The 26,520-nt window shown below is 39.8% G+C and overlaps 1 non-coding gene across 1 annotated transcript; it reads left to right on the top strand.

The window, feature by feature from the left end:
- The first annotated feature begins 18,552 nt into the window (after positions 1 to 18,552).
- LOC127089362 (small nucleolar RNA R71) lies at positions 18,553 to 18,659 on the top strand. The gene has a single exon (XR_007790972.1). It is a non-coding gene; the product is annotated as a small nucleolar RNA R71 (small nucleolar RNA).
- The last annotated feature ends 7,861 nt before the right edge of the window (positions 18,660 to 26,520 follow it).

Raw genomic sequence — 26,520 nt, 5'->3', positions numbered from 1 at the left:
GGAGTGAGAGGAATCCGAGAAGCAGGAATAGGGGGAGAAGTCGTAGCAGGGGGCATAATGGCCCGGCCTGAAAAACTAGTTTTAATACCTGATGCGTGCTTTTCGCAAGTATACGAACGCGTCAGAGTAATATAAAAGATTGTCGAATCCACAGAGACCAAGTGTCAATCTATCGTTATCTATTGTTACGGTGTTTATCTAAGGTAATCGAAATAGGGGTTTTAAGAGTGCACAATGAAAAATAAAGTATTAAATTAAATTCAATTGATAAAGACAGGTTCAAATGTAATTTACATAATCAATTAATAATCCAAGTACTTGCTAATAGAATTACTTATGGGCAGTGTTTCCTACTTTGAAAAGAACCAATTTAATGGGAACTGTCGCTTTCGCGTATTCAGAACCGAGTTGTACTCCCTAATCAAACCCTCTTATTGTCACTTATAAAAAGGCGCGCATTGCGTTAGAGTAGTAAACCTATTTTTAAGAAATATAGTATCTTGACTAAGTTGAAAAGTATTTTGACCTGGATTTCTTAACCAAAAGAGATTCTCACGAACCAGACTCTAAACTTATAAACGCGTCCGAAAATAGTTTTAAAATCACTTTTCTTTTTAAGTTAAAACTTCTAATGAACTAAACAAAGCACTTTCGCTGTATTTGAAATAGTTAAAAACAACTAAGTTTAAAAGGACGTTGGACGACTTTCGATCTTACCCAACGAAAATTAAGTGCGGGAAAACTTAAGTTGAAAGTAAAAATAGCCCTTAAGTGTTTCTACGAACAATTGTACAGATTATCGATTCAACTACGATCCTTACATTCTAACCTTTATAGGTTTAGCTAGACATGGTAAAGGAAAGATGCATTTTAATTTAAATAAAAGTAGTGTGAGTGTGGGAAATAAACAAAGTAGTGCGAGTGCGAGAAGTAAATAAAAGTAGTGCGAGTGCGGGAAAATAAATAAAAATAGTGCGAGTGCGAGAAATAAATAAAAGTAGTGCGGTGCAAGAAGTAAATAAAAGTAGTGCGAGTGCAGGAAAATAAATAAAGTAAAGACAGTGCGGGAAATAAATAAAGTAAAGTGCAAGTGCGAGAAATAAATAAAGTAGACAAAGGTAAAGCAATAAAACCTGCTCCAATCGGAGGGTTGAATAAAGTGCGAAACAGAAATGAAAGTGGCGGTAGGATTAACTTCCTTCCAAAGTTCTCCAAACTCGATTACAGACTCGATTACACAGTTGTGGCAACACTCCGATGTGAAGCGATTACCACTTTTACAATACTGATATATGCCTAGTTGTAACTAAGTTTAATCTAAGTTTGGATGAAGAAACAAATGAAATCAAGTCTCTATTTATAAGCAAGGAAAATAATGGAAATGACAAGGATGCCCTTCAGTTTGAAAATGGGAGGGAAACATATTGTGCTTGTGGCGCCCGCCACAACACCATGGCGCCCGCCATAAGAGTACATTGTCGCACCCAAGTGGAGATAGTGGGAGATGTGTCAGTTGAGGAGAAGTTGAACTAGGACACGTCATGGCTGGACCTATGGCGCCAGCCACAGTGGGAGCCACAAGTGTAAAATGCTGATTTTTAGGCTTTTTAGCTCATTTTCACTCCTTTTCTTAATCGGGGCTCCGATTAGACTGAAAACCTAAAAACAAAGAAAAACATAGTAATAACTTAACAATAAAACAACTAAAATGCATGCGAAATCGGAGTCAAAAATACGCTGAAATTCAGTGTCATCAAATTCTCCCACACTTAAACCCTTGCTTATCCTCAAGCAAAACACTAAAAGGCTCAAAGAAGAAAAACTGGTGTCGACGAGTGATTCGGGCTAGAAAGGCTTCTAAGTTCAAGTCGGGATGCAGTGATAGGTACTAACTGAGTGAACTAAGGGTATCGTGATGACACTTATCCGCAGACACGGACATAAACTCCATTCATATATTAACCAACCCATATTATCCCACAATACCTATGCCTACCTCTTCATCTCTTTTTGGATCCTTTTCATTCATGCGCAATCACATTAAGCCCGTTATCCGTACATACTTCATAGTAGAGTGACCTATTAGTGATTCTGATCCTAAACATGGGGTCTCTGGCACATAAATATGTGTAAACCCTTTTATTTGACCCAAATGCAGTTGTGGGGGATCGGATCGTAATCCGCCCAACCGAGTTCAGCGCCAGATACCTCTGTCCCAACTAACAGTGGGTGAATTTTGAAGGAGAATTGCCATCCAAGGCGCAGTGGAATTTAAAAATTTCTCCATTTAGTGATCCTTACGAATGGGCATGATCAGTGATAGAATCGTTACCTCTTGTGGCGATTCAAACCTTTGGTGCAGATCCACGGGGCGATCACGAACGTTGAACGATGACAACGTCTCTACTCAGTCCACACGAACGGATTCCTTCAATCTCAGTGCTAGCTGGTATGAATGAAGGCTTTGAGTGAGAGAGAGAGGGAAACGAAATTCCAACTCTTCACTTGAGTTGAGTCTGAGTGGAGTGACAATGCTTCTACCCAAAGGGTTCTATTTATAGAACCACTTGTGTGAGCTTCAAGCTAAAAAGCCCACTTAAGTGTATTTTGGCCCATATCTCATAATATGCCAAAATCACTTAAGTATTTGGTACCTTACCATATTTCGTCTTCCACTTAAGTGCACCGTACCTTACGATGTTCCTTAGTTACTCTATCTCTCATCAATCTGTCCTTTGTGTGTGACCCTATAGGTTTTCGCGATGTTGGCAATTATATTAAATCACACATTTAACATAATAAACAGTGAGCGGTATCTAGCAACACATCACTGCTACCCAAGACACGAAAATGTCATGTGATCTGACAAAACCTCCTGTGATAATAATTATGTGTATAATTACCCCTTTGCCCTTATGTCTATATTAAACACAAGGTATAGACCGTGTCACCCTTGTCCAGTTCAATATTGGGCCCATAGACATTTATCCTGTTACGCAGGATGGGCAAATTCTATCTAGGACACTCATGTCCCTCAGCATGCTTTGTGGAGTACCCATCAACTGTCTTTATGGTTATCCAGTTACGGATAACGTTGGATCAGCAATAAAGCACTCGACTCCACATCTAGGATCCATAGTGGTTTCAGGTCGAAGAGTGGTATACACTATTATCACCATGAGAATAACTTATGACACTTTGCATAACTTTCTATATACTATTCTCATAGCGGGTCAATCCGGTATAAATATTACTCCTAATATTCATACCTATGTTTAAGACTTGATAACTCTTTATCCATGATCCACGAGATGTGATCATCAGCCTACAAACATAATAGTCTTAATGCTTTAATGTTATCCCACTTCACACTAAAGCTCGACTACGGATACTTTAAGAATAGTGTCCTTATGTTTAATGTGTTCTCATGATTAAGTCACACTTAATACATTAAACGGACTATCTATTCCAGGGACTTTATTAATCAACCATTAATAAAGAAAATGCCTTTTATTATTAATAAATAATTCGATACAAGTACCAAAAGTATTGGCCTCTAGGGCTTACACCAACAATCTCCCACTAGCACTAGAACCAATCAGGCATACCCCTTATACCCATTGATCTAGTATGGCCATCATGCTTCTGCTGCGCAAGAGGCTTTGTCAGTGGGTCAGCAATATTGTCAACTGTAGGTACTTTACATATTTTCACATCTCCTCTATCTATTATCTCTCGAATGAGATGATAACGCCTAAGTATGTGTATGGATCCTTGGTGAGATCTAGGCTCCTTAGCTTGTGCGATAGCACCATTGTTATCACAATAGAGACCAATGGGATCCACAATGCTAGGGAATATGCCAAGTTCACTAATGAACTTCCTGATCCAAACAGCTTCCTTTGCTGCACTTGAGGCAGCAATATACTCGGCCTCGATTGTAGAATCAGCAACTGTATCTTGCTTTGAACTTTTCCAGCTCACACCGTTCAAGCAAAACACATAACCAGATTGCGATCTAAAGTCATCCTTATCTGTCTGGAAGCTAGCATCGGTGTAACCAATTACAACCAATTATCCCTGACCTCCATAGATCAAGAATGAGTCCTTAGTCCTTCTCAAGTACTTAAGGATATTCTTTACAGCTACCCAATGGGCATCACCAGGATCAGATTGGTACCTACTCGTTGCACTTAACGCATACGAGACATCTGGTCGAGTACATAACATGGCATACATGATAGATCCTATTGCAGATGCATATGGAATCTTATTCATGCGTTCCCTTTCTACCTTAGTTGAAGGGGATTGTGTTTTTGATAGACACATGCCATGTTGCATAGGTATGAATCCTTTCTTGGAATCATGCATATTAAAGCGTCTCAGCACTTTGCCTATGTATGTACTCTGACTTAGGCCAAGCAGTTTTCGTGATCTATCTCTATAGATTCTGATTCCTAATATATAGGCTGCTTCACCTAGGTCCTTTATAGAAAGGCTATTCCCCAACCAAGTCTTTACTTGTTGCAGGGTAGGGACATCGTTTCCAATGAGTAATATGTCATCTACATATAACACCAGGAACACGATCATGCTCCCACTAACCTTCTTGTAGACACAAGGCTCATCTTCGTTCTCGATGAATCCATATTGTTTTACCGTTTCATCAAAATGAAGATTCCAGCTTCTGGAAGCTTGCTTCAATCCATAGATTGATCTTTGTAGCTTACATATCTTTTGGGCTTCTTCTGGTATGTCAAATCCTTCAGGTTGTGTCATGTACACATCCTCAAGAAGATTTCCATTAAGGAAAGCAGTTTTGACATCCATCTGCCATATTTCATAATCATGATATGCAGCGATAGCAAGTAAAATCCGAACAGATTTAAGCATTGCAACTGGTGAAAAGGTTTCATCATAGTCAACACCATGAATTTGTTTATATCCTTTTGCAACCAGTCTTGCCTTATAGGTATGTACCTTACCATCCATGTCAGTCTTCTTTTTAAAGACCCACTTGCATCCTATAGGATTAACTCCTACAGGAGGCTCTACCAAGGTCCAAACTTGGTTTGTGTACATGGAATCTACTTCGGATTTCATGGCTTCTAGCCACTTCTCAGACTCGGGACCAGTTATGGCCTCTTGGTAGGTCACAGGCTCATCTTGATCCATGAGTAATACATCACCTTGATCTGTTATGAGATATCCATATCTCTCAGGTAGGTGATGTATCCTGCCTGACCTACGCTGGTCTTGTTCTACTTGAGCAGGTTGCTCTTCCACAACCACTTGTGTTTCCTGCTCTAATTCCTCCATAGGTGTGTCGATGCTTTGTGATTCTTGAATTTCTTCAAGCTCTACTTTCCTCCCACTGGTTCCTTTGGAAACAAAATCCTTTTCTAGGAAAACTCCAGTTCGAGCGACAAACACTTTTCCCTCAGAAGGATTGTAGAAGTAATATCCTCTTGTTTCTTTAGGATACCCCACAAATAAGCATTTGTCAGATTTGGGCTCAAGCTTAGTTGAAATTTTTCGTTTCACATAAACTTCGCAACCCCAAATCATCATGTAAGACATATGTGGTCTCTTACCACTCCATATCTCAAATGGTGTTTTATCAACCTTTTTGGATGGAACACGGTTAAGTGTGTAAGCTGTTGTCAATAGCGCATGTCCCCAAAAGGAGTTTGGAAGATCGGCGTGACTCATCATGGATCGGACCATGTCCAACAGGGTTCGATTTCTTCTCTCAGACACACCATTCCATTGGGGTGTTCCAGGAGGAGTGAGTTGGGATAGGATCCCACACTCTTTCAGATGGTCATCAAACTCTAGGCTTAAATATTCACCACCTCGATCTGATCGAAGAGCTTTAATATTCTTACCTAGTTGGTTTTGTACTTCATTCTTGAATTCTTTGAACTTTTCAAAGGACTCTGATTTGTGTTTCATTAAATACACATAACCATATCTACTGAAATCATCAGTGAATGTGATGAAGTACTGAAAACCTCCTCTGGCTGGTATGTTCAGTGGACCACATACATCAGTATGTATGAGGGCCAAAAGATCATTAGCTCTTTCACCTTTTCCTGTGAATGGAGACTTTGTCATCTTTCCAATTAAACAAGATTTGCATGTCTCATATGATTCATAATCAAAAGAGTCCAACTGTCCATCTTTATGGAGTTTGGAAATGCGTTTCTCATTTATGTGGCCTAATCGATAATGCCAAAGGTAAGTTGGATTTAACTCATTAGGTTTCATCCTTTTAGTATTAATGTTATAAATAGGCATTTCAAGATCAAGGACATATAGTCCATTGTTCATTTGTGCAGTAGCATAGAATATATCATTCAAATATATTGAACAACAATTGTTCTTTATTATGAATGAAAAACCAATCTTGTCCAAACAAGAAACGGAAATAATATTCCTGCTAATTGCTGGTACATAATAACAGTTCTCTAACTGAATTATTAAACCACTAGGTAAAGTCAATTCATAAGTTCCTACGGCTAAGGCAACAACCTTTGCTCCATTACCAACTCGTAGGTCGACTTCACCTTTTGCCAATTTTCTACTCCCTTTTAGTTCTTGCACATTTGTACAAATGTGAGAACCGCATCCAGTATCTAATACCCATGATGAAGAAGTAGATAAATTAATTTCAATAACAAAAATACCCGAAGTTGGAGTCTCTACTCCATTCTTCCTATCTTCCAGGTACTTTGGGCATTTCCTCTTCCAGTGTGCGGTCTTACCGCAATGGAAGCAGGTGCCTTCTTTTTCTATGCTTCCACTAGGCTTCAAAGCAGCAATAATGGGTTTGGGTTTGGCAACTTCCTTGCCTTTCCCTTTCTTATGTTTGAGGACAATCCTCAGTTTTCGGTACCAATCAAGAAAATTTGTCCCATACAATTTTTCTTTGTCAAGGTTTGATCGCAATATGTTGTTAGAGGTGTTTGTTGTCATGGTTATCTACATAAGGATTAATGAAAATATAAGTATCATTGACATATTTAATTAGGCCTTTAATTAAACATGCTCCCACTATTTTATTCAAAACAAATGACCCTCATCATTTGATTCGGAAAATCCCGTTGGAAGATTTTCTAGTGGGTCGAGATCCATATTTCACTTCATTCTAAGTCCGCGTAGGCGGATTACACAAAACTAGGTTATTTAGGTAGGAAATCCTTCCAATTGTATCTCATACAACTCTCGAAAATTTCAGTTGGGTGAATAGCTCCTTATTCCAATCCATCATATGGATCATTCCCAACGCTTGCTTCTAAACATATATATAATCTTATTATAATTTGTTTAGTTAAGTTTGACCCATTGTTTTAACAGTTGGATATTACAATTATCCCATCGCACCTTACTAATATATAGATCATGCATCTCGCGTAGGCGAAACCTACATTATCCATTACTAGTCTTGATGAGTGTTAAAACTTGGAAAGTATAAACTTAATATTTAATTTGAGGGAATTGCAATTTTTCTGATCTCACCGGCTTGTTTATCATATAAACCGTCTCTCACATGTATCAACATACATTCACATGCATCAACATACATTCACATGCATCAACATACATACAAACAAAATGAAACAGTTATGGCCCCTAGCGCAATTGTTCTCCCAAGCCAATGAGAGAACCTAAGCTAACCTAACAACGATCTAAGCTTCTCCAAGCAAGATCTTCAAGGTTGTCCTCCTTTGGCACTGACTTCTTTGCTTTCTTCATATCATTACATTACATAAAAGAAACTCGTTTTAGATACGAGGGAGTGAGATGAGAAAAGAAGTTACATTTGGGAGATAAAGAGAGAGGCACGACACGCAGGTCGTATTTTAAAACCCAAAGCAGAATAAAGGAAGACTAAGGCCATAACCGATCACCACAAGACAATAATAAACACTTTATTATTATTATTATTAATTCCTTTAATTAATTAAAATCAAATTAAATCTCGACGACCGATCACCGCATTTTAATGAACAATTCATTTAAAATCAATGTCGCTTTTCGCATCAACACTTGATACTCTTAAAGCACTGAGTTAGCCGAACGGGTGAATTTTGCCTTGCGTTAACCGGTTAACCATATGCGTTAACCGGTTAACACTGTTTGAAATCTATTCAAAAATTGTTTTCTGCCTCGCGTTAACCGGTTAACCAAATGCGTTAACCGGTTAACACTGTTTGAAAATGTCTTGGAAAACTGTTTTCCGCCTTGCGTTAACCGGTTAACCAAATGCGTTAACCGGTTAACACTGTTTGAAAACCTTAAAAAAAATTATTTCGCATTGCGTTAACCGGTTAACCATACGCGTTAACCGGTTAACACTGTTCCAAAAAGTGTTTAGAAAGCACAACTTTTGTGCAGTCATAACCCCAATTGCATAACTCTCTGACAACACAACCCTTGTGCCGTCACTAACCCTGATGCACCAATTTCAGACCGTCAGACACATATTGATTGTTAATTCAGTATGATTGATCAACACGTCATTGCTTCACCATACTAATGTCGGATCAAGAAGCAAACAACCATTGATCGCTCAAAGGAAAACAATCATTGAGTGTTTGAATGAACGAAACGAGAACACTATATCATATATAATGTATTTTGCATCAGGATTACATATATCATATATATGTAACTTGATCGATCTCAATTTAATCTTTGATTCATTCTGTCTTTAATCATATTATTACAGAACAAAAACAGTTATCAGATTCATGGTTTCGTAAGTGGCTCTGATACCACTGAAGGAGAATTGTCATCCAAGGCGCAGCGAAATTTAAAAATTTCTCCATTTAATGCAAATCTTTGGTGCAAATCCACGGGGCGATCACGAACGTTGAACGATGATAACGTCTCTACTCAGTCCACACGAACGGATTCCTTCAATCTCAGTGCTAGCGGGTATGAATAAAGGCTTTGAGTGAGAGAGAGAGAGGGAAACGAAATTCCAACTCTTCACTTGAGTTGAGTCTGAGTGGAGTGAAAATGCTTCTACCCAAGGGGTTCTATTTATAGAACCACTTGTGTGGGCTTCAAGCTAAAAAGCCCACTTAAGTGTATTTTGGCCCATATCTCATAATATGCCAAAATCACTTAAGTATTTGGTACCTTACCATATTTCGTCTTCCACTTAAGTGCACCGTACCTTACGATGTTCCTTAGTTACTCTATCTCTCATCAATCCGTCCTTTGTGTGTGACCCTATAGGTTTTCGCGACGTTGGCAATTATATTAAATCACGCATTTAACATAATAAACAGTGAGCGGTATCTAGCAACACATCACTGCTACCTAAGACACGAAAATGTCATGTGATCTGACAAAACCTCCTGTGATAATAATTATGTGTATAATTACCCCTTTACCCTTATGTCTATATTGAACACAAGGTATAGACCGTGTCACCCTTGTCCAGTTCAATATTGAGCCCATAGACATTTATCCTGTTACGCAGGATGGGCAAATTCCATCTAGGACACTCATGTCCCTCAACATGCTTTGTGGAGTACCCATCAACTGTCTTTATGGTTATCCAGTTACGGATAATGTTGGATCAGCAATAAAGCACTCGACTCCATATCTAGGATCCATAGTGGTTTCAGGTCGAAGAGTGGTATACACTATTATCACCATGAGAATAACTTATGACACTTTGCATAACTTTCTATATAGTATTCTCATAGCGGGTCAATCCGGTATAAATATTACTCCTAATATTCATACCTATGTTTAAGACTTGATAACTCTTTATCCATGATCCATGAGATGTGATCATCAGCCTACAAACATAATAGTCTTAATGCTTTAATGTTATCCCACTTCACACTAAAGCTCGACTACGGATACTTTAAGAATAGTGTCCTTATGTTTAATGTGTTCTCATGATTAAGTCACACTTAATACATTAAATGGACTATCTATTCCAGGGACTTTATTAATCAACCATTAATAAAGAAAATGTCTTTTATTATTAATAAATAATTCGATACAAGTACCAAAAGTATTGGCCTCTAAGGCTTACACCAACAAGTTTTCCCTTTTCTTTTTCTTTTGCAGCAAATTTTTACAACTTTTTGGTTTAAATGACTTTGTGAGGGTCACCTATATCGGAGTTGCCTTTTTTCTTTTATTTATTTCACTGGATCATTCACTTATGTTCATCGGTCCCCTACGTAGAGGATGCGTAGGCCGGAGCTGACTGCCAGAATAAACTACTGGGGACTATACTGAAATGATGATTAAGGCCATGGTATATGGGGTTTCGGGAGTGATTCCTATATTCATGAAGTCTATGGTGCTAAAACAATACTGATGTTTCAAAAAGTTCTCCCAAGTCACCACATCCTAACTCAAACCTGTCTTAAAGCCCAAAAAACTTTCAGGATAACACCGTTTTCTTTTTTTCAAAATTTTTTGGTAGGGCTAAAGGAATGGGGAGATTAGAATGTACTAAAGATACACTATACTGGTGACTCGTCAGACACATGCATTTTCTAAAACATTCTAACTAAAAGCAAAATAAAACAAAGTAAATAACTAAAAAGCAATAAAAATAAACAATCTAACTAAAAACAACAAAGAAAAATAGAAAGCGATAAAATCTCCTCCCACACTTAAATCGAACATTGTCCCCAATGTTTCGAAATAAGATAAGGGGAGAGTAACCTGTCATACTACTGCTGACCACTGGTTCCTTCGCCATCCTGAGGTGGACGACGGGATCGGCTGCGACGACGGTCTCTCTGATCCATCCTGGCTTGTAAGGCATCCTGAGCAGTCCTCACCTCTCTAAGGTTGCTTAAAATGGAACCCTGAGTGGCCTCTATCAGCGTAGAATGCTGACGGTGGTAGTTCTGGTGATGGGATTGCTCGTTTGTGATCGCAAGCAGGGTCTGTGCAATAGTCTCATAGGATCGATCTGTCCTCCGCTGCGATTCTTGCATGAAGCTCATGTTGTCCGCCAGTTTTTGCTGAATGGTAGAGAGTAGGTCATCATGCCTTTGCTCTCTAGACATGTGGTCGCGCCACATCTCCTCTGAAATATAAAATCCAGAAGCAGAACCTGCAAAAGAAGAAGATGGTGCGATGTGTGGTGGTGAAGGGTGATATGGGGACACATGAGGTACGGGAGATTGCTCTCCAATCAAACTCTTCGTCAGTGTCGTGTCCCTCCTCATCAGGAACATTAGGAGGAAGTGGACCCAAAACAGGTGGAGCATCTAAAACATAGGTCCAATTCCTTTCATTACGTACATCAGTACGTCTAGTGCACGGTAAGACAACATATGGGATAGCTATACCATGAATCATAAGCACATAACCTCCCTCTCTTCTCACTCGGCTCAATTTCATATCTCTCAGAAATTTAAGGTTGATTGTGCAAGGAGCTAAGGGAACTAAGGTAGATATCTCATTGTTCAGGTTAAGAGCCCGAGCAATAGATGTAATGAGTCCTCCAAAAACAATGGGTCCCGCTTTATTAAGATTTAAAGCCATATGAGCAATCATAAACGGGACCGAATTAATTCTCCTATTTGTGAGGCTTCCTTATAAAAATAGAAGCTCCCGAGCATTAACCTTGTTTGGATTCTCCCGAACAAAAATAGTACATGCCAACAAATATCTAAAAACTCTGATGGTCGGGATATGGATGGTCGAGGCAAGAATTCCTTCAAAAGAATTTATTGAAGTATTAGACAATCTATGTCAAAAGGAAAACACCTCGACCGACCAATCTGAATCCAAAGGGGCCTCACAAATAACACCTTCCCCATGAGGAATTCCTAATAGACCTGCTAGTTCATCGGTACTAAATTCATACTCAACAGCAAACATTCTAAATCGAACAGTACCAACTGTACTAACAGTGTTAGGACTGACAATATAAATTAAAGAACTTAAAAATAAGATTCTCAATCGCTCAAAGGTAGGCTCTCTGTTTGAAAAGATAGTGTGCAAGCCTAAAATATCTAACAAATGAAAAACGCTATGGTAGATACCCAAAGTGTAAAGACAATTATCATCCATGTACCTTGTCGGGAAAATTTCCCGATTTTGCAACCTTTCAATAATCCTTCTCTGCCTATCCCCCAGTTTTCCTTCGCGAAGAATAAATCCGTTGAACTCCATTGTTTTTCTCTTGGAATGTGATGAAGAAGGGTTTGTATAAAGGTGGAATTTTTATGAATATTGACGGATGAAAATTAAAATGGAAGTTGGGAAAGTGACTTATATGGTGGGAAGATGAGAAATGTGGGAGCTTTTATGGGGTTCAAGGGAGTTTTTGGAAGAGGAAAAAACGGGTTTTGGAAGGTTGAAGGGTTAAAAATGGTGAAATATGTGAATCTGTCCCGAGCTTTATCAGACGTTGTGGCGAGCGCCACAATATCCATGGCGGGCGCCACAAGAGTAATTTCAGTTGGGCCAGATTTTGACTCATTTGGTATGGGCTTCTCCATGCTCTTTTTGGTATGGGGGTCCGAATAGCATTTTCATTGTTTTTTTCCTAATGAAATAAAGCTTGCACAATTTATAAAAAAAAATAAAATTAAACATTAAACAAATAAAATAATGCTATTAGATTATAATATGAATAAAAAATGAAATAAGCACAAATATATATATATATATAGATATATATATATATATATATATATATATATATATTATATATATTATATATATATATATAATATATATATTATATATAATATATATATATATATCTATATATATAGATATATATATATATATATATATATATATATATATATATATATATAATATAATATATATATATATATATATCTATATATATATATATATATATATATATATATTATTATAATATATATATATATATATATATATATATATATATATATATATGAAAATATCAAAGTGCTAACATAATTAGAAAATATACCAAATGCAATAATATAAAATAAGTCAGAAATGAAAGTGGCGGTAAACGAGATGGTAAACTCAAACATAAATGAGAAAAAATAAATGAGATGGTAAACTCAAACAGCAAGGGGCTCCTCTGCCTGACTAGATCCACGAAGTACGGCTATCTCCTGACGAAGCTCTGTTATCTCTTGGTACAAACAATCAGCCTCAGTAGCATGTGTAAGATCGGATACTGCCATCTGTAAAGTAAGGTGAGCCACCTGCTGCCTAAGCTCGATAATCTCTCTGCGACACTCGGCAATCTGCATGCGGATATATGGGGTCTGCGAAGATAAATTATTAGAGAGCACAGTAATCTTGGGTGAAGGCGGTGTAGGAGTATAATCAGCAACAGGTGGGGATTTAGGCTCCTCAACAGTCTCTCTGTGACCTTCCAAAGCATAACTCCAGTTAGCTGGATCATGAACACTGGTCATCATCGGGTCTGGCAGTGTAAATTAGTGTATCGTCTCGCTATCAATCAACAATCTGAACTGTCTGGGATTGAAGGAGGATCTCCTCATCAGTCCTCTGGTCAAGCAGAAATCAATATCCATAGTAGTATAGCCACAGAAAGTCCTGAGATGGAGTAGCTTGCGGGATAGACCTAAGGCAATGGCAATTTCTGTGACGATCCCTCCTACATGAATAACTCCTTCGGATGATCTGGCAACACTGCTAAGGCCACACAGCAGAAAGTTCCTACATGCCACAGGGCGTGACTGGGATGCAAAAAATAACAAAAATATCTCCTCCTCACTCAGCAGAGTCTCAACATCTGGTCTTCCAAGAAAAGAGTGTGCCAGTATCATCTGGAAATACCTCATAGCAGGGTTGTGGATAGCCTGGGACAACTGAGTGGAAGGATCATGAATCCCTCCACCAGAGATATCGCTCCAGAATTTCTCCACTTCCTTACCCATAAAGTATCCCATCGGCGTCTCAGGGATGGCGTCGGGGGTAATCTGAAAACCTAATAAGTCACCGAACTCCTTCTGGCTGAAAGAGTACTCAGTCCCGAATAGCCTGAAAACAGCATGTCCATTTGGTCCAGAGTAAGGATCATAATTAAACGAACTGAGGAACTCCAAAGTCAAGTTCCTGTAGGTGTTGCTCAGGTCATCAGCAAATTCATCCCATTGGAGTTGGTGGCACAGGAATCTGATGCTCGGCTCAATGCCTAGGGCTTCCATGAAATCCTGGTATGGATAGCGTATAGGGGCCATAGGGCACTGGTAGAGAACTATGTAACGCTCTCTCTGGGCGTCATCTCTGAAATCTACGTGCATGTCATCAAAGTTTTGCATCCTGCAAAGGTTAGGGAAAAGGATCCTGAAAACACAGACATTGCAATTGATATTTAGTCCTGACGAAAATATGATAAAAAAATAAAGTAAATAAATGCAAAAAAGTAAAATAAGATAAGAAAACCGTGGGTTGCCTCCCAAGCAGTGCTTGTTTAACGTCATTAGCTTGACGGTCGGAATTTATACACCTGTCGTAGGAATTGGTGGATCTATCAGAGTGTGGCTGGAGTAGTCTGTTGGAATGTCTCCTCCTTCGTAGAGCTTCAGTCTTTTCCCATTCACAATGAATGGACTACAGGTTTCTTTCTTTATTTCTACAGCTCCGGATCTCAGAATCTTAGATACTTTGAAAGGGCCAGTCCATCTTGAACGTAGCTTCCCAGGGAAGAGCCGTAACCTAGAATTGAACAGGAGAACAGGGTCGCCTACATTGAAATCTTTTTTCACAATTATTTTGTCATGCCAAGCTTTGGTTCTCTCTTTGTATATTATGGCATTCTCGTAGGCAGATTGCCTAAGTTCTTCCAGTTTGTGGATGTCATACGTTTTTCACCAGCGGTCAGGTAATCCAAATTCAAAGTTTTAATGGCCCAGTAGGCCTTATGCTCTAATTCAAAAGGTAAATGACAGGATTTTCCATAGACTAGTTGGTAGGGAGTTGTTCCTATAGGGGTTTTGAAAGCGGTTCTGTAGGCCCATAATGCTTCTTGGAGCTTTTGAGACCAGTCTCTTCTAGATATAGAAACAGTTTTTTCTAGAATTTGTTTTATCTCCCTATTGGATACTTCTACTTGGCCACTAGTCTGTGGGTGGTATGGTGTTGCTACTCTATGCCTAACTCCATATTTGCTTAAAAGTTTATCAAATATTCTCGATATGAAGTGTGATCCTCCATCGCTTATGACTAAAAGGGGTGTTCCAAATCTGGGGAATATGTAGTTTTTAAATAACTTGATCACCACTCTAGTGTCGTTTGTGGGTGCAGCTATAGCTTCAATCCACTTAGACACGTAGTCCACAACTACTAAGATATACTTGTTTCCTAAGGATGGTGGGAAAGGTCCCATGAAATCTATACCCCAAACGTCGAAGAGTTCTACTTCTTGAATGTTTCTTAGAGGCATTTCGTCACGTCTTAAAATATTTCCCGTGCGGTGGCATCTATCACATTTGACAATGCAAGCATGGACATCACGCCACATGGTAGGCCAGAACAGGCCAGCTTGAAGAATCTTGGCGTATGTCTTAGAGGTGCTCACATGTCCACCATAGGATGCAGAGTGACAATGCTCAATTATACTTTTTACCTCCTCTTTTGGAATGCAACGGCGAAAAATACCGTCTTTACCCCTTTTGAAAAGGAGCGGTTCGTCCCAATAAAAGTTTCTTCTTGCGGTGGTAGTCAAGATCAGGGGGTATGATATCAGCAGCTAGGTAATTAACAAAGTCTGCATACCATGGCACGTTACTTACAGCTAAGGAATTTTGGAAGTGCTCATGAGGGCCTAGGCTATCGTCTTCAATGGTTTCTAGTTTAGCTATCAGTCTATCATAGGCAAAATCATCATTTATGGGTACGAAGTCTGGTTTTAGGTGTTCTAGCCTAGAAAGGTGATCAGCTACTACATTTTCAGTGCCTTTTTTATCTCAGATATCTAGATCAAACTCTTGTAGTAACAGAATCCATCGGAGTAGCCTGGGCTTGGCATCTTTTTAACTTAATAAGTAACGCATGGCAGCATGACCGGTGTAAACTATAATTTTGGCTCCTACTAGATAAGATCTATATTTGTCTATAGCGAAAACTACAACGAGTAGTTCCTTTTCAGTTGTTGCGTAGTTAAGTTGGGAAGCGTCTATGGTTCTACTGGCATAATAAATCGCATGTAATTTTTTATCTTTCCTTTGTCCTAGAACGACTCCAACGGCATAATCACTAGCGTCGCACATTATCTCAAAAGGTTATGACCAATCATGGGGTTGCATAATAGGTGTTGATATTAACACTTGCTTTAAAAGATTAAATGCTTCATTACATTTTCCATCGAAAATGAATTTAGCATCTTTCATTCAACGGCATAATCACTTACTATCCAAGATCTGATAGATTATACCCGCCTCAAGTAACTTAAAAACTTCCTTTTTAACAACATCACTCATTATAGGGTTTATTCTTCTCTGATGTTCTCTAGAGGGCTTTGAATCTTCTTCGAGCGAAATCCGATGCATGCATACGGATGGGCTTATACCTTTCAGATCATAGATATTATATCCTAAGGCTGAGGGATATCTTCGTAAAACATTTAAGAGTTGGTCTGTTTCCTCTTGGCTCAAGGTAGCACTGACTATAACTGGACGGTTCATCCCTTCATCGAGGAACTCATATCTCAGGTTCTTAGGCAGTTCCTTAAGTTCTAAGGTTGGTTTCTTAGGGCATGGCATAGGATCTGGGGTAAGGGATAAACATTCGTAAACGTTATCATCGATATAGGGCTTCCTAAAGTTATCATCTTCCAGTATGAGAGTTGATGGCAACTTAATTGTTTTTATGATTTCTTCTTGTTCTATTTCCCTAACGCATTCATTAATGATATCTATGGCATAACATGCGTCTCCCATCACAGGTGCCATAAGAAATTTTGAAAGTATAAATTCTATCTTCTCGTCACCTACCTCAAAGGTCAACTTTCCTCTCTTGACATCTATTATGGCTCCTGCAGTTGATAATAATGGTCTACCTAGAAGGATTGGTATATCATTGTCCTCTTTGATGTCCATGACAACAAAATCAGTAGGGATAAATAACTGACCTATCCTAACAGGGACATCTTCTAATATGCCTATCGGATACTTAACAAATCTATCGGCTAATTGAAGTGACATCTGAGTAGGTTGTAATTCTCCTAAGTTTAACCTCTCACAAACTGCTAAAGGCATTAAGCTCACACTAGCTACTAAGTCTAGAAAAGCTTTTTCGATGACATGACTTCCCAAAAGACAAGGAATGGAGAAATTTCCAGGATCTTTATCTTTTTTGGCTAACTTATTCTCGGAAATAGAATTGTATTCCAAAGGCTTCGGATCGTCGAGTCTACGTTTGTTGGTAAGGATGTCTTTGAGAAACTTTGCATAAGAAGGTATTTGGGTGATGGCTTATGTGAAAGGGATTTCTACGTGAAGTTTTTCTATAACCTTAATGAATTTCTGATACTCGTTATTGATCTGGGTTTGTTTGAGTCTTTGTGGATATGGTATCGGTGGTTTGTACGGCGGGGGTGGTACATAAGTTTTGTCTTTAGGTTCTTCTCTTTTTTCTTGACCTTCCTGTTTTTCAGATTCCTCTGGTTCCTTCACTTCGTTTGTGGGTTCGGTATATTCCTTAGAAGTTTTGGGTTCACTCAATCTTGAGTTAAATGGCTCATCATAAGCGGTCCCACTTCGTAGGGTAATGGCATTGGCTTGTCCTCTCGGATTCTGTTGAGGTTGTCCAGGGAACTGTCCTCCAGGTGTAGTCTGGGGGCTTGGTTTAAAGCTACCTGAGAGATCTGGGTTTCAAGCATCTTGGTGTGAGTAACTATTTGGTCAACCTTGGTTCCTAATTGGGTAATCAGTTTGTTAACGTGAATGATCTGGTTCATGAACTCTTTGTTTTGTTGGGTTTGAGCAGTGATAAAATTTTCCATAATTTTCTCAAGGCTCGGCTTTGGTGATACAGGTTGCATAGGTTGATTTGGTCTTGGGGCTTGGTAACCTGGTTGTCTCGGAGGTGCAGTATTTTGGATAGGGTTATTGTTCTTATAGGAGAAGTTCGGGTGATTCCTCCATCCAGGGTTGTAGGTATTCGAATATGGGTTCCCTTTGGGCGTAGTTTACTTGCTCGGAGTTGGTTTCGTTTAAGAGACTGCATTCAGCAGATTGGTGTCCTTTGGTTCCACATATCTCACAATCCGACGAAACTGCAACTGCAGTATTCGGGTTTATGCACATATGCTCGACCTTGAGGGCCAACGCGTCCATTTTAGCTTGCATCATGTCTATAGAGCTTAACTCATGTACTCCTCCTTGGGCTTCCTTCTTCTCAATTGTCGCTCGTTCGACTCCCCGTGATTGATGGTTTTAAGCCATATCTTCGATGAAGGCACTAGCTTCAGGATAAGGTTTGTTCATTAGTGCACCGCCTGCGGCATCGTCGATGATCATCTTAGTGTTATAGTGAAGTCCATTATAGAAGGTCTGAATGATTAACCAATTTTCTAAGCCATGATGTGGGCATGCTCTTAACAGCTCTTTATATCTCTCCCAAGCTTCGAACAATGATTCTCCTTGGTTCTGGGTAAATCTGGTTATGTGGTTTCGAAGAACGGCGGTTTTACTTGGGGGAAAGTATCTAGCAAGGAATACTTTTCTAAGGTTGTCCCAAGTTGTTATGGAATTGGGTGGAAGGGAATCTAACCATGATAGGGCTTTATCTCTGAGGGAGAAAGGGAATAATCTTAAACGGATTGCCTCAGGAGAAGCGCCATTGGTTTTGAAAGTGTCTGCTAATTGGAGAAAGATTTTTAAGTTTTGGTTTGGGTTCTCAGTAGTAAGACCTGCAAATTGTCTCTGTTGCACTAGTTGCAACAAGGAGGGTTTAAGTTCGAAATTATTAGTTGGGATGGTTGGGTTTACTATACTAGAACTAGGTTCTTCGTTGGATGGTTGGGCGAAATCCTTAAGAGGTCTATGATTTTGATCTTCGGCCATAGCTCTCCTAATTCTATGGAAAAACAAACGTGCGCGAGCGTAACTGTCATACCCCAAAATTTGCCCGTTAAGTTTTCAGGACATTTTTCAAGACATTCTAAATCCATTTTCAAGACATTAATGTTAAAGGAACAAGGGTCCAGCGCACAGGTTACCAAATCCAGAAGATGACCTAAACTGGCATGCTCGCTAGGCGAGCAAACCCTTCGCTAGGCGAAGCCCATGCGTCATTCCTCGCTCCAGCGAGTTTTGATGAATTAGCTACTGGAATCCTTCGCTAGCTCACTCGCCTAGCAAAGCTCACGAAATACCAAAATTTTGGGCTCAATTCTGAGCCCACCAGGACACAATTATTATAAATACCAAAACTTCACACAGAGAAGGGGGGAGATAGACGGAGGACAGAGAGGGAACAAGCAAACCCTAACAGAGGCAACCGGAAAAACCCTAGAGGCTAACGAAGAGAATTCAGAGTAACCCCCGGATACCCCGAAGGAAACTCATCTGCACAAAGGTTACCTTCGCCCAACTCAATCTGGTACAAACCATAAGAGTGATCTGCAAGTCCAACGGTGCAATTGCAATTGCAAACAGGTTTGCCACACCCCCACTATTTTATGCTCCTAATTTGACATCTTCAAATACATGAGGCATTATGATTGAATTTCTAAATGTATCATTAGGTTTTGCATACGGGTTTAAGTATGCATGAATGTGTAACACGATATCTTGAATGTTTAACCATGTAATTTCTGTAATGGATGCCATAGGGTTTGGGGTTCCTGAAATCGCATTGTTATCAAAGAAGAACCCAGAACCCGCAGCCGTTCGCTAACACTTCGCTGAGCGAACATGTAGCGAGGGTTCGCCAAGCCTTCGCTAGGCGAGGCAGTAGCGAACATGACAGTATTTGTTTCTTCGTTTGCATTCTAATCTGTTCGGTACTTGATTGACATGTTTTCTATTGCATCTACACGTTGTTGGCCTGACACTATTATTGCTGTGATTCTTTTGTTTGGTGCAACTCTTGGTTGCACCCTAGCTTGGTATTCTAACCTGTTTGTTGAATTTTTGTGAGGGTTCACATACTCCTGAAGAGACAGTTTGCTAGGTATTCCACTTTATTTGTGGGATACCCTTGTGAAGATTCATTTTAATTACTTGACTGATTACATTGCCTTCGAACAGATGATATGGGCCCTCTCTTTGTTGCCTTACGATATTACGGCCATGTCCCGCGAATGTAAAGATACCCTTAATAAAGACCCTTCGGTTAAATCATCATAGTCCCTCGAATGTTGCCTTCGAATACACGACTTTGTCCCTCGATGACCCTTCGTGGTAGCCTACGGTTAAATGATGATCGTCCCTTCGAATGCTAAGATATCCTTACAAATGTTGCCTTCAATGACCGATCGACGACCCCACGATGTCCTTTTACATCCAAAGGATAAGACTACTTACTTCTCAATAGTAAGGACAGTTTTACCCTCCTAAGGATAGGAAATACCTATAAAGACCTTGGTTAAGTATAACTCTTAAATGCTTGCTCGCAGCTTAAAATACTTTTCACACCTCCCCCTTTTCAAAATATTTTTTAGAAAATCACCACTTGGTATACATTCGCACCAGAATCATCGTCGAGTTATATTTTTCTAAACATCTTTCAAAATCAAACGAGATAAACACTTTGTATACATTCGTACCAGAATCATTATAAAGTTAAACTCTCTTTTCAAAATATTTTCTAAACACACCACATTTCTCAAACACTTTCTCGAACAAGGAAAACATAAGTGAGTTAAGCAATTAAGAGCCCATGGATAACCATGGATACAAAGGGTGCTAACACCTTCCCTTTGTATAATGTACCTCCCGAACTCAAAATCTAATCAAGGTCTTTCCTGTTCTTTTCCGCCTTTCCTTATTGGATAAAAGAAAAGTCGGTGGCGACTCTTGCTATCCGCGACATTGCTTTTCAAAGCAAAACACAAAAGTCAGTTCACCGTATAACAGAACTGGCGACTCTGCTGGGGAATATTAAAAAGAGAGGTTACCTTAAAAAAATAAGGTCATTTATGTTTTCGAATTGGTCCTTCGTCTGATTTACTTTTAAGGGGTTGTTTGGGTATTCTATGTTTGAGTGAAAGATCCTACACCCGGATCTAGTGTACCTTAGGTAAGTAGTAAGAGATCATCGCGGCTGTCCGGCGTATACTGGAATGGTTAAAATGATGGCTACGGTTAATGTAACACTTTAGATGTCCTGATGTTCCTCATGTTTACTTGAGGAAAATTTTGACGTCTGCGTGGTGTCATCAAAGCATTAACCAGACCTTTAGAACCCTAATTGACTCATCCTAGCCATTAGAAAGTAGTGAGATAATTGACTTCGGTTCCGACTGGGGTTGGTTGATACTCGATACTACACTCTTTGAGATTGGACTTTAGGGAAATTTTGGTCAACCGCTTGGTGTTGCACTGAAGTGGACTTAAGGAAAGGTCGATGATTTGAGATCCTTCTAGAACCCGGTTACTATTCTAGGACAGGTGGAACCAACCAAACTTCAGTGGGGAGGGTACTTACCTATGGAACTCATGCAAGCCTTAAAACCTAGGAATGATTGCGGTGTGACTTGTTTGTGTTTGTTACTTACTTAACATCATGACATCATAACATCATAACATCATAACATCATAACATCATAACATCATGACATCATGGCATTGTACTAACCATTTCAAGGACTTAGGGATTTAACTTTGCTCTGTTTTGCAAGGCTATGGCTTCCAGGAAGACCATCCGGATCAATCTTGTAGCGATCTCACCTCAACTCAAGAATTTAGTGTCAGAGCTTCCCAATCATGCTCAGTTCATCAAGAAACATGGTTCTCTCCTCAATTTAGTTACCACCGGTTTCAAAGAAGATATGATGAGAGTTCTATTCCAGTTCTTCGATCCTAAACATCATTGCTTCACCTTCCCAGATTATCAGTTGGTACCCACATTAGAAGAATTCTCCAGGCTGCTTGGGATACCTATCCTCGATCAAACACCTTTCAGTGGTTTAGAAAAGATTCCGAAGTCTGAAGAAGTTGCCGCAGCTTTACACATGACAAAGTCCAACATTGAAACTAATTGGGTAACAAGAAGTGAAGTTAAGGGTTTACTTGCCAAATTTCTGATAAATAAGGCCCGAGAATTCCTAAAAGTTATGAATGTCCATGCTTTCGAAGATGTTCTAGCACTACTAATCTATGGTTTGGTGCTATTTCCTAACCCGGATCAATTCATAGACATGAATGCTGTTAGGATATTTCTCACTCATAACCCTGTGCCCACCTTGCTTGGAGACATTTTGCATTCCCTTCACACTCGTACTATGAAAAGGCAAGGGACTCTCATGTGCTGCGTACCTTTATTATCTAGGTGGTTTATTTCGCACCTTCCTCAATCAGTCTTGAAGAATGAGCAAAATTTGAAATGGTCTCAAAGGATAATGTCGCTCTCCCATTCAGACATCCATTGGTGTCCCCAACCCAAAGAAAATGTTATCATCATTGACCGTTGTGGAGAATTCTCTAACGTACCACTCCTGGGGATAAGAGGAGGTATTACTTATAACCCAGCTTTAGCCCTACGTCAGTTTGGTTATGCTCGAAGAAATGGTCCACATGAAATAATTATTCAAGGCACTGTGTTTGACTATGACAACGAATCTCAAGGTCTCCGTCAAAGGTTTGTACGAGCTTGGGGCATGGTGAAAAGAAGTACTTTAGGACAGAAAAACTCTATTCCTATGGAACCTTATCTCAGATGGGTACGCGCCAGAGCTCGTGAGCTTACCATGCCATATCTTGCAATCGGACCTCTGATTGTCGAACCAAAAGTTGAAGGAGGTGCCCCTCAGATCATTCCTTATCCAGATATGCCTACCAATGTTGAAGAATTGAAGAAATCCTGGATCCAGTTGAGAGAGGAAAGGGATACTTTTGAAACTCAGTTCGGTGCAGAAAGGAAGAAAGTATTAGAGCTCACCAGCCAGCTTAATGAGGAACGAAGACTCAATGCATATCTCTGCCCAAAAAGAAGCCGTCCCTGGGAGACTTGAGCTTTCATTGTATTTTTATTATTTTTTGTAATGAACATTGATTAAAGAAATTATTAATAAAGGTTCCCCTCTTTTGGTGGTTTACGCAAAGTTAAAATCCAAAAGTCCTTGAAAACATTTCATACATTGCATAGCATAACATAACATTGCATAACATGTATTCTAAAGGATCAATGTTCTCACGGTCTTCCTTCTAAACAGAAAGATGGCTCTCGAACAAACTGTCAAAGATCTCCAGGCTCAGAATGCTCAATTCCAGGAGATGATCTTGAACTTATCCAAGGGGCAGGAGGAGCTGAAGGCTCTCTTGCTCGAGAAGAAGAAAGACAAGAAAGTTGTGAGTTACATTAACCCGGGAAGAAGGCTTAAAGGACAGGCCGCAGGAGTCAAGATTAGAATTCCGAAGGATCAAGAAGAGGAGACAGAAAATGATTCGGAAGAGGAGAATGTTGATCCCTTCAACCCTGAGGACGACGATGAAGATTATGAAAATGAAAAGTACTCTCCAAAAGATGATAAGTATAAGTTGCTGGAAGAACGCATGCTAGCTATGGAGGGTCAGAAGGCGCCCGGTCTGGATTTCGAAGGCTTAGGTCTGGTCTCTGATGTGGTCATTCCCCGCAAATTCAAGGTCCCCGCTTTCACTAAGTATGATGGTGCGTCTTGTCCTCAGATGCATCTGAGAGCTTATGTGAGAAAGATTCAGCCGTATACCACTGATAGGAAGCTATGGATCCATTTCTTCCAAGAGAGTCTGTCTGGCCCACAGTTAGAGTGGTATTATCAGCTCGAGAGCTCTAACATCCGCACCTGGACTGATTTAGCGACAGCTTTCTACAAGCACTACCAGTATAATTCTGAATTGGCGCCTACTCGGCTACAATTGCAGAATATGACTATGGGATCTAAAGAAAGCTTTAAAGAATATGCTCAAAAATGGAGAGATTTGGCTGGCAGAGTCAAACCCCCTATGACTGATCGAGAATTAGTGGACATGTTCATGGGTACACTGACTGGCCCATTCTACAGCCATCTATTGGGAAGTTCCTCATCGGGTTTCACTGAACTCATATTAACAGGTGAACGTGTTGAAAGTGGCATTCGAAGTGGAAAGATACAGGTGGCTACCTCTGCAAGCACCAAAAAGTCCTATCAGAGGAGGAACGAATCAAATGCTGTGTACGGTCAAAGGGGTCATAGCAAGAAAAATCGTGACCATGTTATTGGAGCAGTTACGATTACAACACCGCCATCTCAAAACTTCCAACACAGACAAGACAGGCCAAGAAGACAGTTTACGAAGATCAATATGACTTTAGCACAAGCACTGCAGGGTATGCTAAAAGCAAATTTAATTACCCTCAGAGATCCTCCTGCAAATCCCAACACTACTTCTCCTCGTTATAATCCCAATGCCAGGTGTGCATATCACTCTGATAGCCCCGGGCATGATACAAACGATTGTTGGTTGTTGAAGAATAAGATTCAGGATATGATCGACGCTGGAGAAATTGAATTTGATCCTCCGGAGACTCCTAATGTCATCACTGCTCCTATGCCTAATCATGACAAGACTGTTAATGCTGTGGATGACAATTCTCACATTTCTAATGTAGCTGACTTAGCATCTCCTCTCCTGATCATCAAGAAGAATTTATTGCAAGCTAGTTTATTTCCAAGTTGTGCTGAAAATTGCGATCTCTGTATACTCCGACCCAATGATTGCTTAAAGTTGAGGAATGGTATTCAATGGCTGATGGATGATCGTACAATTCTCTTGGAAAAGATTCCTAAGGTGGAAAACCCTATTGAAGAAATATCTATGATTGCTAGGTCCAAAGTTCCAGTGAAGATTACCGCTACTAGAGTGCCTGTGAAGATTACTGCTGAGCCCAAAGTAGCTCCCCTAATTATTACTGCACCTGGCCCAGTACCGTATTCCTCAAGCAAAGCCATTCCGTGGAATTATGGAGGTGATGTTTACATCCACAGCATAAAGCAAGATGATAATTCTGCTAATCCTAATGACGTTGACATTGTTGGGACTAGTAAAATTACTCGAAGCGGAAGGATCTTTTCTCCAGAAATCTCACCTCCCGTCCCTGAAACTCGAGGAAAGGAACCAGTAATCAATCCTTCTCAGTCAAGGACACCAGTCGAAGTTACTACCGAAGATGTTGCCAAACAGGAAATGGAAGAAATGCTGAAAATCATCCGCAAGAGTGATTTTGATGTGGTAGAACAGTTGGGGCATACTCCGTCTAAAATTTCGATGTTATCCTTGTTGTTATCTTCTGAATCTCATGCCAATGCATTGATAAAATTCTTGAAGACCGCTCATGTACCTCAGGAGACATCTGTCGATCAGTTCGAAAATTATGTTGCTAACTTGGCTGTTGATAATGGCATAGGCTTTTCTGATGTTGACCTGACACCAGCAGGAAAGAATCACAATAAAGCTCTGCATATCTCCATTGAGTGTAAGGGGATCACCTTGTCTCATGTGTTGATCGACAATGGCTCTTCTTTGAATGTGCTACCAAAAGTTGTGCTCGATAAGCTTGACTGTAAAAGCATTGAACTGAAACCTAGTGGCGTTGTGGTGCGTGCTTACGATGGTACGAAGAGTGTTGTCCATGGTGAAGTGGTTCTCCCTATCAAGATAGGACCTCAAGTATTCAACACTACCTTTCACGTAATGAACATTCGTCCTGCCTATTCCTGCTTGCTGGGACGCCCTTGGATTCATGGGGCAAGTGTTGTAGCTTCGTCTCTCCATCAAAAGTTGAGGTATCCAATAGAGGGTAAGATTGTCACTGTGTGTGGAGAAGAAGAGTATATTGTCAGTAGTGTGCATACCTTCAGATACGTCGAGATGGATGGTGAATTCTTTGAGACTCCTTCTCAGTCATTTGAAGTAATTCCTCCGACCAGCCCTGTCCTTAAGCCAACTTCCCGTGTGCCCAAGGTTATTCGTGCTCCTCCTGCTATGACTTCTCTGAAAGACGCTCAAGCCATGGTCAAAGATGGTGGTCGTACTGGCTGGGGTCAACTGATCGATGTATCATACAAGTCTGATAGATTTGGCCTGGGATTTAGCTTTGAAAAGGTAGTCAAAGATCAGATTAATGCTGTAGAAGATGCTGATAGCGATTGCGACTGGGATAGCTGGATTTTCCCAACAATTGGTGACGGACTCAATAATTGGAAGGCTGAAGACACTATCTCGATTTCGTTTAGTCAGGAGTAATTGTTATTGCCTATTTTAGTGTTGCAAATTTTTAATTTTTACAGTTGAACTTCTTAAAGCATTGTGTCTATGCCCGGGGCACAAATAGCTAATTTGTTAAGGGTTTTGTCATTTT

This window comes from Lathyrus oleraceus, chromosome 5 (genome assembly GCF_024323335.1).
Source record: "Lathyrus oleraceus cultivar Zhongwan6 chromosome 5, CAAS_Psat_ZW6_1.0, whole genome shotgun sequence".
In the NCBI taxonomy this organism is placed as follows: domain Eukaryota; kingdom Viridiplantae; phylum Streptophyta; class Magnoliopsida; order Fabales; family Fabaceae; genus Lathyrus; species Lathyrus oleraceus.
Note: the sequence above shows the minus strand (reverse complement) of the source record. Positions and strands in the feature narration are given on the sequence as shown.